Here is an 11,146-nt window from a genome sequence, read left to right on the forward strand (position 1 = left end):
TCAGTAGGGTATAATGCCATAGAATCCACTGCCCAAAGCAGCCATTGTCTCCAGGAGAACTGATCTTAGTGATCTGGACATCAGTTTTAATAGCTGGAGATCTCCAGGTGCCGCCTGGAGGTTGGCTTATGTTAATTTGGGGCTATGCAGTCACAGCTAACGTAGAAAAGCACCTCCTCCAGTGCCATGTTTTCTGGGTTCCAAGGGTCTGGAAAGTGGTTCCATAGTCACAGGGTATAATGCCATAGAATCTACTGCCCAAAGCAGCCATTGTCTCCAAAAGAACTGATCTGGGTCATCTGGACATCAGTTTTAATAGCTGAAGCCCTGACTGCTACGTCACATTGGCTGTCATACAGGGGCCATCTCAGCAGGATATAAGGACGCAGAGTCCACCATTTTCTCCAGGGGAACTGATCTCTGCCATCTGGAAAGCAGTTGTAATTCTGAGTGGTGATCTTTAGCCCTCACCTGGAGATTTGCAACCATGGTTTCCCCCAACAGACACTAAGGGGAAATTTATTTTACCTCAGAACATCAACAGCAAACTACCTCTGTGGTTAGAGGGAAAGGCGAATCAGGCCACATATGCAAATGACCTCTGTGTTCTGACTGGCTGTGGGGGGGAGAGGAAGAGCAAACTGTCTAGAATGTTGGAGGCAGGACTCAGGCAAAGCACCCAGTGGATAGGGAGACCTTCTGAATGACAGATCAGAGAGCGAACTGATTTTGGAGCGTGTTGGAATGTTCAGGGGAGTCCATGACCAAAATAGAATTATATATAGCGGAGGATCAGAGACAGTGGATGTTCCATACAGCATATCATGAAGAGGAAGGTTTCTATAGTGGTTTTTTTTTTTTTTAAGTCTCACAAACTGAGCATCACAGAGTTTTGCCTTAATTGTATTTTGCAAGGTGTGGGAAAAGTGGCAGAGATACAGAAGTCCTGCAGCTTTTTGAAACAGGAGTGCACAGATCCAGGAGGTGTTAGTTCCTTGTCCAGAAGGTAACATCTAGATAGCCTATTTACACCCAGCTACATCATTAAAACATGGTAACAGAAGAGAGTTGACATGTGCAGGTTTTCCAGTATGAAGGTACAGTGCAGGGGGAATGGAAACCCATCTGTGGAAAGTCTACCATCATGCTCCACTAGCTATTAATGCCAGGACAAACAGTTTCAGAGGGGAGCTGTGTTAGTCTGCAGTAGAACAGTTAGATTCGAGTCCGGTAGCACCTTAGAGACTGTTGTGTCCGCTGACCGCCACCAGGGGCCAGCGAATACCTCAGAGCTTGACTCTGGAAGAACAATGGGGACAAGGCTCCTGGTCTCTCCACTGGGGGACCAATGGGACAGTGGTGGGAGATTCAAACCCACCAATGGGAGCTAGGGGGTGTCCCCATATGTGTATATAGTTGGCCCACCGGCCGTTCCCCTTAGTCTTTTTGTTGTGTACCAGTGAAGCGTGCAAGATGTCATGCGTGGTGCAGTGGCCTCGCCATGCGGTCAACCCACGACACAATAGAGACCAACAAGTTTGTACCCTGAAAATAAGCTGAGAAGAGGATACCCCGAAAATCTTGTTGGTCTGTAAAGTGCAACTGGTCTTGAATCTAACAGGACAAACAGTGTCACACTTGTTCTTACCTCCTGTCCTTTCAAATGTGTGGTGTCCTTAGATCCAGTAACACCACCTTCCATGTTCTGGGTAGGTCTGGTGATGAAGAAGGTTGAGGAACATATAATGAAGCTGCCCAGCAACTACAACAATCCTCCCTCTCTCCTTCCAGGCTTGGCAAAAGGGAGAACCAGTTCAGGTCTAAACGGTTAAAAATGGTGACAATTCACCCATCAGATGACTGCATAGTCAATGTTCCATCTAGGATCTGACCTGCTTAGGACAAATTTTCCACTTGACAACAGATGGACTTCCAAACAGAGATTAACGTTTCCTGATGTGGGTGGTGGCGATGGTGGTCGTAGTGAAAGGGGTTATTTTCCCTGTTTTGTTTTTTTTAAGTAAAAACCAGAAATGTTGGGAACATTTAAATATGTGCAGTATTTTTCTTATTAAATCTAAATTTACTTTCCCACTTAAATGATATAAAATTATGTATAGCATTACACCAAATTGACCTGTTTGACATGAAATTTAAAATCATAATTTTAATAAAATAAATGCATATATTTGTGCATGTGGTTGTGTATACACACACAAGCAAGCTGAGAAGCAAGCTGAATCTTAAGGTACCTAACAAAATGATAATAGTTAAAAACAGAAACCATCAATAATCAAGATTTTTTTTAAAATTATTTCAATTCAAAAAAGTAAACAATTGAGTGAAAAAGCCCAAACCTATAGGTGCATCTCTAACATATATAACCTCACAAACACAAACTCACTTTGCCATATCTTCACAGTTTCTAAGTACACTGAAACACTCTTCTGTCAAACAAATTCCAATATCTGTTGCTGCACATCTTGGCAACCTTTACGGCTATTCTGATACAGTACAAACAATTTCCAAGTGTCAGCAATTTTGCAGCAGATCATCCTTTCTTGGTCCACATATATTTATATGAAGATATCTTATTCATTGTTCATATGTACCATACTTGGTTCAACCATAATCCGAGATTACGTGCCATCGCCATTCTCACTGTTATAATCAACTGTGATAAAAGGCTCTTCTGAGACAAGTTCATACTTGTAGGGCAGACATTCAGTAGATATATTTTCGGGGAGCAGTTAAATGAACACTGTGATATAACTTCCAGTTATATAACTGAAGTTCTATTAAAATAATCAAGCTTTTATTATGCAGACAAAGCAATCTCTTTATATAGCCAGCATTACTAGAAATGATTTTTAAAACCTGCAACAACCGCAAACAACAATCCTGCTTCCTACTCTTCAAAAAAAACCAAAAAAGCCTGCCTCCCAACTTCCAGCTCCCTTCCCCAGCCAAAAAGATATAACGTTAAAGGCTAACAGTAACAAAAGAGAGACTAAGGCCCCTGCCACACGGCAGGGGAAAAGCCTCTAAAAGCGCGGCTTTTAAAAGCCGTGCCAAAGTTGAGACGCTGTGGCGGGATCCCACGGATCCCCTGGCCACGGCGCCTTTTCTCCCCGGCGCAATCAGACGCCGGGGAGAAACCAGGACCCTGACAGGGAGCCTGCCGAACTGCGCATGCTCCGACAAAGACCCTGACAGGGAGCCTGCCGAACTGCGCATGCTCCGGCAAAGACGCGCCGGCGATCCAACGGCCTGGCTTGCGGCGCGTCATCCGGATGAACCACCTCGGTAGGTGGTTCACATTTGACGCGCCGCAGCCGGGGAAAGGGCCAGATCGGAGACGGGAGCGCCATGCCAGCCAGATGTTGGCGTGGGATCGCGCCCGTTTGCTCCGTCTCCAATCTGGCCCACTCCCGGCCCAAAACGCCTCGTGTGAACGGGGCCTAAGTAAATCAGCCTTCATCTTTTGACTTATAAATCCACAATGAAAGGGGCTAGATACTCACTGTTATTAAATAAAAGCTGGGAACAAATACATTGTGGTTACAGATCTTAATAATGTTATAATGCTACTAGCAGTAAAGCCCGTTGTGAAAGCAATAAAACGAGATCTAGAAAGAGAATCTGGGGCAGTGCTCTGGCTTTGGGCAAACAGTGTCAATTTGCTGTGGTGACCTCAGCAGGGTATAATGACAGAGTCCACTGTTTTCTCCAGAGGAACTGATAGGAGGGAGAAGCCGGCGAGCGAAGCCTGAAAGCTCCCTTCGCCGGCCCTGCGCTGGGGGGGCGGTGGGAGGAGGGAAAAGCCGGCGAGCGGAGCCTGAAGGCTTCCTTCGCCGGCCCTGCGCTGGGGGGGCGGTGGGAGGAGGGAGAAGCCGGCGAGCGAAGCCTGAAACCTCCGTTCGCCGGCCCTGCGCTGGGGGGGCGGTGGGAGGAGGGAGAAGCCGGCGAGCGAAGCCTGAAAGCTCCCTTCGCCGGCCCTGCGCTGGGGGGGCGGTGGGAGGAGGGAAAAGCCGGCGAGCGGAGCCTGAAGGCTTCCTTCGCCGGCCCTGCGCTGGGGGGGCGGTGGGAGGAGGGAGAAGCCGGCGAGCGAAGCCTGAAACCTCCGTTCGCCGGCCCTGCGCTGGGGGGGCGGTGGGAGGAGGGAGAAGCCGGCGAGCGAAGCCTGAAAGCTCCCTTCGCCGGCCCTGCGCTGGGGGGGCGGTGGGAGGAGGGAAAAGCCGGCGAGCGGAGCCTGAAGGCTTCCTTCGCCGGCCCTGCGCTGGGGGGGCGGTGGGAGGAGGGAGAAGCCGGCGAGCGAAGCCTGAAACCTCCGTTCGCCGGCCCTGCGCTGGGGGGGCGGTGGGAGGAGGGAGAAGCCGGCGAGCGAAGCCTGAAAGCTCCCTTCGCCGGCCCTGCGCTGGGGGGGCGGTGGGAGGAGGGAAAAGCCGGCGAGCGGAGCCTGAAGGCTTCCTTCGCCGGCCCTGCGCTGGGGGGGCGGTGGGAGGAGGGAGAAGCCGGCGAGCGAAGCCTGAAACCTCCGTTCGCCGGCCCTGCGCTGGGGGGGCGGTGGGAGGAGGGAGAAGCCGGCGAGCGAAGCCTGAAAGCTCCCTTCGCCGGCCCTGCGCTGGGGGGGCGGTGGGAGGAGGGAAAAGCCGGCGAGCGGAGCCTGAAGGCTTCCTTCGCCGGCCCTGCGCTGGGGGGGCGGTGGGAGGAGGGAGAAGCCGGCGAGCGAAGCCTGAAACCTCCGTTCGCCGGCCCTGCGCTGGGGGGGCGGTGGGAGGAGGGAGAAGCCGGCGAGCGAAGCCTGAAAGCTCCCTTCGCCGGCCCTGCGCTGGGGGGGCGGTGGGAGGAGGGAAAAGCCGGCGAGCGGAGCCTGAAGGCTTCCTTCGCCGGCCCTGCGCTGGGGGGGCGGTGGGAGGAGGGAGAAGCCGGCGAGCGAAGCCTGAAACCTCCGTTCGCCGGCCCTGCGCTGGGGGGGCGGTGGGAGGAGGGAGAAGCCGGCGAGCGAAGCCTGAAAGCTCCCTTCGCCGGCCCTGCGCTGGGGGGGCGGTGGGAGGAGGGAAAAGCCGGCGAGCGGAGCCTGAAGGCTTCCTTCGCCGGCCCTGCGCTGGGGGGGCGGTGGGAGGAGGGAGAAGCCGGCGAGCGAAGCCTGAAACCTCCGTTCGCCGGCCCTGCGCTGGGGGGGCGGTGGGAGGAGGGAGAAGCCGGCGAGCGAAGCCTGAAAGCTCCCTTCGCCGGCCCTGCGCTGGGGGGGCGGTGGGAGGAGGGAAAAGCCGGCGAGCGGAGCCTGAAGGCTTCCTTCGCCGGCCCTGCGCTGGGGGGGCGGTGGGAGGAGGGAGAAGCCGGCGAGCGAAGCCTGAAACCTCCGTTCGCCGGCCCTGCGCTGGGGGGGCGGTGGGAGGAGGGAGAAGCCGGCGAGCGAAGCCTGAAAGCTCCCTTCGCCGGCCCTGCGCTGGGGGGGCGGTGGGAGGAGGGAAAAGCCGGCGAGCGGAGCCTGAAGGCTTCCTTCGCCGGCCCTGCGCTGGGGGGGCGGTGGGAGGAGGGAGAAGCCGGCGAGCGGAGCCTGAAGGCTCCCTTCGCCGGCCCTGCGCTGGGGGGGCGGTGGGAGGAGGGAGAAGCCGGCGAGCGAAGCCTGAAGGCTCCCTTCGCCGGCCCTGCGCTGGGGGGGCGGTGGGAGGAGGGAGAAGCCGGCGAGCGGAGCCTATGGCTCCAATCGCGGCCTCTGGTGGTTGTGGAGGGGGGGAGCCGACGGCTCGCCAGCTTTGTCCTGGGGGGGACGTGGTTCACACCTTTAGATGCAAGTGTTGCTGGAAGACCTCCTTGTCCTTGTGAACACAAAATGGCGGAGGCTGACTCTGGCAACAGTAGTGGTGTGGGCGGGACCGGGCTTCGAGTTTTTATTGGTTGGACGGGGCTTCGACCTCTTATTGGTCGGAAGACATGATAACTGGCAGTCCCACCGGCCTAACACTAAGGAGGCCAAATTTAGAACGTTCATATAGAACGTTCTTACTCAGTTATATATAAGGAGAGATAGTAATCAGCAATTCTTGATATTTTTAAGTCCCCCAAAAAAGCCCTCTTATGATCCTGAAAACAGGGCTGTTGTAAGGAAGCCAAAGTGGAACCCTTTTCAATTTCTTCTTTGTGCAAAATTTATCAATAAACAATAGTAAGCAGCTCCATTGACATATTGGAAGATGCATTAAAGTCACCAACAGGCCAAACATGTGAGCTGCCGCATCAGCAAATAAGTATTTGGAATGATATGCAGTGTTCCCTGGGCCAATACATTGGCAAGTCCCACTGTATTATTTATTAACACAACTTGACACTCAGAATAATTCTTATCAAATGGTGCATCAGTGCAGCATTACGCAAAACTGTCATTGTCACAGAACTAGGTAGCAAAAGGAAATGGTAGAGGTAGAACAGGATAAGGATTGGCCTAAACTTGCCAAGCAATGCGATCCTGTGTTTAAGCATTTATTTTCTGCTTCACATAATACTTTTCCGGCAAAAGATAAGGACAATAAAACTGAGAGAAGATATATAAATACACCTAGGCAGTATGTCTGCAAAACAATATAGGGTAAATTTTCAACTTTATTTTCAATACCCAGAGGTCAAAATATTTGAAATTAAATTATCAGACACTCTTGGGTCTCCTTTTTCCTCCTTTACTTGGCTTAAGTTTTAATTCAGCTGATGACACACATCAACATTAATACCAGACATTAATCTGTAAACTCAGAAAGTCTGTTGTATCTGTGTAGGAAAGAACATTAACAGTGCAATCCTAATAACACTTTCCTGGGAGTAAACCCCACAGAGTACACTTGAGTAGGATTCTGGGTAGACCTGTTTAGGACTGCTCCCATGCCATGGCATTCCAATTTCAAAAATTCATTTTGTCTCTGAAACTTCTTGTACTGAACAGATTATATCTCCTTAACTCTGTGAAAGCTGATTTGTATCCTTTTGCACAGTGCTATATCAGTTAGAGATTAAACTCTGCTAGTGAGTATTAAATATGCAACATGTCCCTTACTAATGCGTGTATGTTAATAACAAACTAATACCAGATATCTGAACATGACCCAGGAAGTAGCATGTATTGTATTTAAAAATTATCTGATATAGTCTGATTAGAATACAGCGATTTTTTTTTTCATTTCAAGTTATAAACTAGACTACTGTCACTGGATCTGAGAAACATCAGTAAAAACTTTGTTCTATAAATAGCTTTAAACGTTAATCTAAGTACCAAACAACACAGAGGTCATGTATCTCATTTGACATTTCTCAAGTGTCTTGTTCTACCACACTTGCTCATGTATCAGCCAAAGTATAATGAATCGGTCTGAACAGCTGTCAAAGACTCAAGATCTCCCTGTTGCCTACCTTGGAATCAGACTGCAGCCACTATCTTCTTCCTCTTGTCTCCATTTCTCAAGGCATATCTGAACAGCAACGGAACTTCTTGCTAGAACTGAACCCTAGCAGGCAGCAATGGTAAGGCAGCAGTGGGATGAACAGTACAGCATGAAACCCAAACTCCATTGGCAATGACCCACTTTCTTCAGCGCCATTTTATTAAAATACCTCAGTATCAGTATGATGTTGCACAGATTCCTCATAAACTATGATTCTAAGATTGTTATTTTTAATATTTTTGCTGTGAAGTCTCAGTTGACTTATGGTGACCCCCATGTGGTTTTCAAGGCAAGAGACCTGGACTTCCTTGGTGGTCTTCCATACAAATGCTTACCAGAACCAACCCTGCTTAGCTTATGAGATCTGATGAGATCGGCTAGCTTAGACTATCCAGGTCATGGTAATGAGTCTAAGATATGTTACCTACCCACTCCCCCGAATGCCTCAATGTCATAGAGCCCTCTAGAACTTTGAACCATCTAGATCTACATATCTAACGGTATATGTCCCCTCCCTTGTAGGTAAAAAAACAAATCACACAATGGAGCCACACAGCACTAGGAGAGATGATTCTGCAAACCCAGAAGAAACTCCAGGAACCCAATATGCAATAGCAACCCAAACGATCATCTGACACAGAAGGTCAGAAAGGGAGCAGAAGTGAGGAGACGATTGTACCGTAAGCATTCCAGCTCTACATACAATTAAATTTGACCTGTTTTGAAAATCAATATCCGTCTTCTGTATTAATAATTTTTAACACTCAAGGCAGCCATTTCCCACATTGCCTAGAATCACCACAAGAATTCCCGTCAGCATTTTCAATATATTTGTAATTTCTTTTTTCAGATCCACATCAGGTTCACTTTTTCTTGAGGACACAACTGTTCTGGTTAACTGTAAATAGGAAGCCTTGGCAAAATGCAAATTCACATTTCTCATTATACAAAATTAATCCTATAGCTGCATCCTAACTATGTACTAGGAAAACAGTCCAGCTGACATCTACAGGTTTACTTCCAAGTAATTTAGTATTCAACCATATACGGGATTTATATCTTACCATGTGGCTCTACAGAATCCTCAAGATAGTTCACAACATAATAGCAACCTTACTGTAAAATGAATCCTATTCCACCAAATGTTCCCAAGGCAACATTGTCAGTGCCTTTCGTACAGCGAGTATTCTGTTTCCCCTCTGGACACAAAAACAGGGTCATGCAGGAGCAAAGAGGGAATCCTTTTTAATGCATCAAGCCCTTAAAAAGCTGTTCAGGACTATCAAATCCAGCATCAGTGGCATTGCACTTGGCTGAAATTTCTGAAAAGCTGCCATCAGATGCTGTCCCTCATTCACTTGCAGCTCATTTGTCAATCCTTGACCTCTTCCCTTATCTTTTATCTTGTATGTCCAATACATGGAAAAAGCCATTTGGATAGAGGATTTCATCACTTCTGGGTATAGCCCTTAGCATACCACTGGGCATAATCTATATATCTAATTCCCAAACTCCCCTCTGCATACAGATACTTATTTCTGCAGATAGGGGGCAAACTCTCCCCCAACAGGTTTTTCTACAGACTCAGGGGACTCCATGGGTTTGCAGAAAGATGTAAAAAAAAAAAAAAACCCAGGGAGGGTTGAATCTCCCTTCAATACCTTTTGAAATGGCCATTGGAGGGATCTACTCCAGGCCCTGCTGCATCAACACTGAGAGATAGACTGGCTGATGGGGGGGGGGGGGGGAGAGGAGGAACCAAAAAGTAGAACTGGATCTGGGATGGGGAAGAATTCCTCCTGCAGTATGAAGGGGGTTTGGGACCAGTTTTGGGACTAGGATTGCCTGCTCCAGGTTGGGGAATTCCTGGAGATTCTGTGATGAAGTCTGAGGAGTGCAGAGTTTGAGGAGGGGAGAGGCCTCATCTGGATATAATGCCACAGAGGTTACCCATTTTCTCCAGGGGGACAGATCTCTGTTATCTGGAGTTTAGTTGTAATTCTGGGGGATCTCTAGGTCCCATCTGGAGGCTGGCAAACCTAGACCAGGCAAACCTAGACCTGGCAGCACCCTCTGGGTGACTTGAGACCACCTGACTTCCATGATTCAACTAGGCCTAGCTGTTTGCTACTGTTTAACAGCAGCCAACTTAGGAAAGTCAGTGTAGTATAATGGTCAGAGCTTCAGAGTAGGGTTTGCGAGACCCAGGTTTAGATTTTCCCATCTTGCTGTGGAAGCTCACTGGGTGATTTTGGACCAGTCACATACTTTCATACCTCACAGGGTTGTTGTGTGGATAAAAAAGAGGAGTGAATAATGTTAAATGCTTTAGTCCCCACTGTGGAGAAAGACCATAGTTTTCCGCAGTAGAAGCTGCAGGGGGAAAAGTGATGAAAAGGTGAAGACAGAGAGGCAGATAAAGGTAGGTTGGCTGTTGGGTGGGAAGAAGATAGGGATGCCAACTCCAGCCGGGCTACGGACCTGGTATCGTCCATGGCGGCACTGGGACTCTCTCAATGTGTAGCGATCCCCACGCACCAGGCCGGGCACACGCTTGATTTGATCTTCACGGCAGAGATTACAATGGACCGGATTACTGCAGCGGCAGTACCATGGTCGGTCCACTTTGCCCTGAAGGCTCGTCTGAATGTCGCACCCCAACCCTGTTTAGGCAGCGAGCAGATTTTAGCTCGCCCGCGGAGCCAAACGGACCCCGTTCGGTTTCAGATGGCTCTGCGGAATCCGATGCCCCCTGGCGGCTCATTGGATGAGCTTGTGGAGGACTGGTATGACCGTCTCTCCACAGCCATTGATGAGATCACTCCCAGGTGCCCTCTGCGCTCTCATTCTAAGCTGTCCCGTTGGTATACCCAGGGGTCGCGGCTCATTAAATGAGAACTAAGACGGCTAGAGAGACAGTGGCGGCATGCCTGCGATGAAGCGTCAAGAACATCCTATAGGACGTTTATGAGATCCTATGAGATGGCGGTCAAGGCTGCTAAGAGGGAGTTCTATGCAGCCAGGATTGCGTCTGCGAGCTCACGCCCAGCCCAATTATTTAGAACAATTCGGTCTTTGACAGCTCTGCCCCAAGGCAGACAAAACAGTAGGGAATTGGATATTGGCTGTGAGGCTTTTGCGAGCTATTTCGCAGATAAAGTCTTGACGCTCCGCCGTGACCTCCCTGCCACAATTGAAACAGTGAGCGAACTTGAGGCCCCTTGCGCGCCTTCGCAGAGTTTAGAATGTTTTGACCCGCTCAGTCTGGAGGAAGTTGACAGACTGTTCACATCTGTGTGCCCAACCACGTGCCGTCTTGATCCGTGTCCTTCCTGGCTCATTAAAGCGGGCCATGAGGGGTTTCGAGGTGCCGTAAGGGAGATTATCAACAAGTCCCTCTTGGAGGGACGGTTCCCTGGGGTACTCAAGGAGGCGATGGTCCGTCCTCTCCTGAAAAAACCAACTCTGGACCCGGCTGGATTGGCCAACTATCGGCCGGTGTCCAATTTGTCTAATTTGGGCAAATTGATCGAGAGGGCGGTGGCGACACAGCTTAAGAGCTTTCTGGATGACGCTTCTGTCCTGGATCCATTCCAGTCCGGCTTCCGCCCAGGTCATGGGACGGAGACAGTGCTGGTTGCCCTGACTGACGATCTTCGGAGGCATCTGGATCGAGGTGGTGTGGCGGCACTGTTGTTGTTAGATCTGTC

At 50.0% G+C, this 11,146-nt stretch overlaps 1 long non-coding RNA gene across 1 annotated transcript in view; it reads left to right on the forward strand.

Annotated features, from left to right (window-relative positions):
- The first annotated feature begins 7,363 nt into the window (after positions 1-7,363).
- The window catches only part of LOC107111514, a 5,704-nt gene continuing 1,921 nt past the window's right edge, over positions 7,364-11,146 (forward strand). The window contains exons 1-2 of the long non-coding RNA XR_001482564.1: positions 7,364-7,515; positions 7,959-8,116. This is a non-coding gene — a long non-coding RNA (uncharacterized LOC107111514). The remainder of the gene's footprint in view (positions 7,516-7,958; positions 8,117-11,146) is intronic.

This window comes from Gekko japonicus, unplaced genomic scaffold (genome assembly GCF_001447785.1).
Source record: "Gekko japonicus isolate JY-2015 unplaced genomic scaffold, Gekko_japonicus_V1.1 scaffold54, whole genome shotgun sequence".
Classification (NCBI taxonomy): domain Eukaryota; kingdom Metazoa; phylum Chordata; class Lepidosauria; order Squamata; family Gekkonidae; genus Gekko; species Gekko japonicus.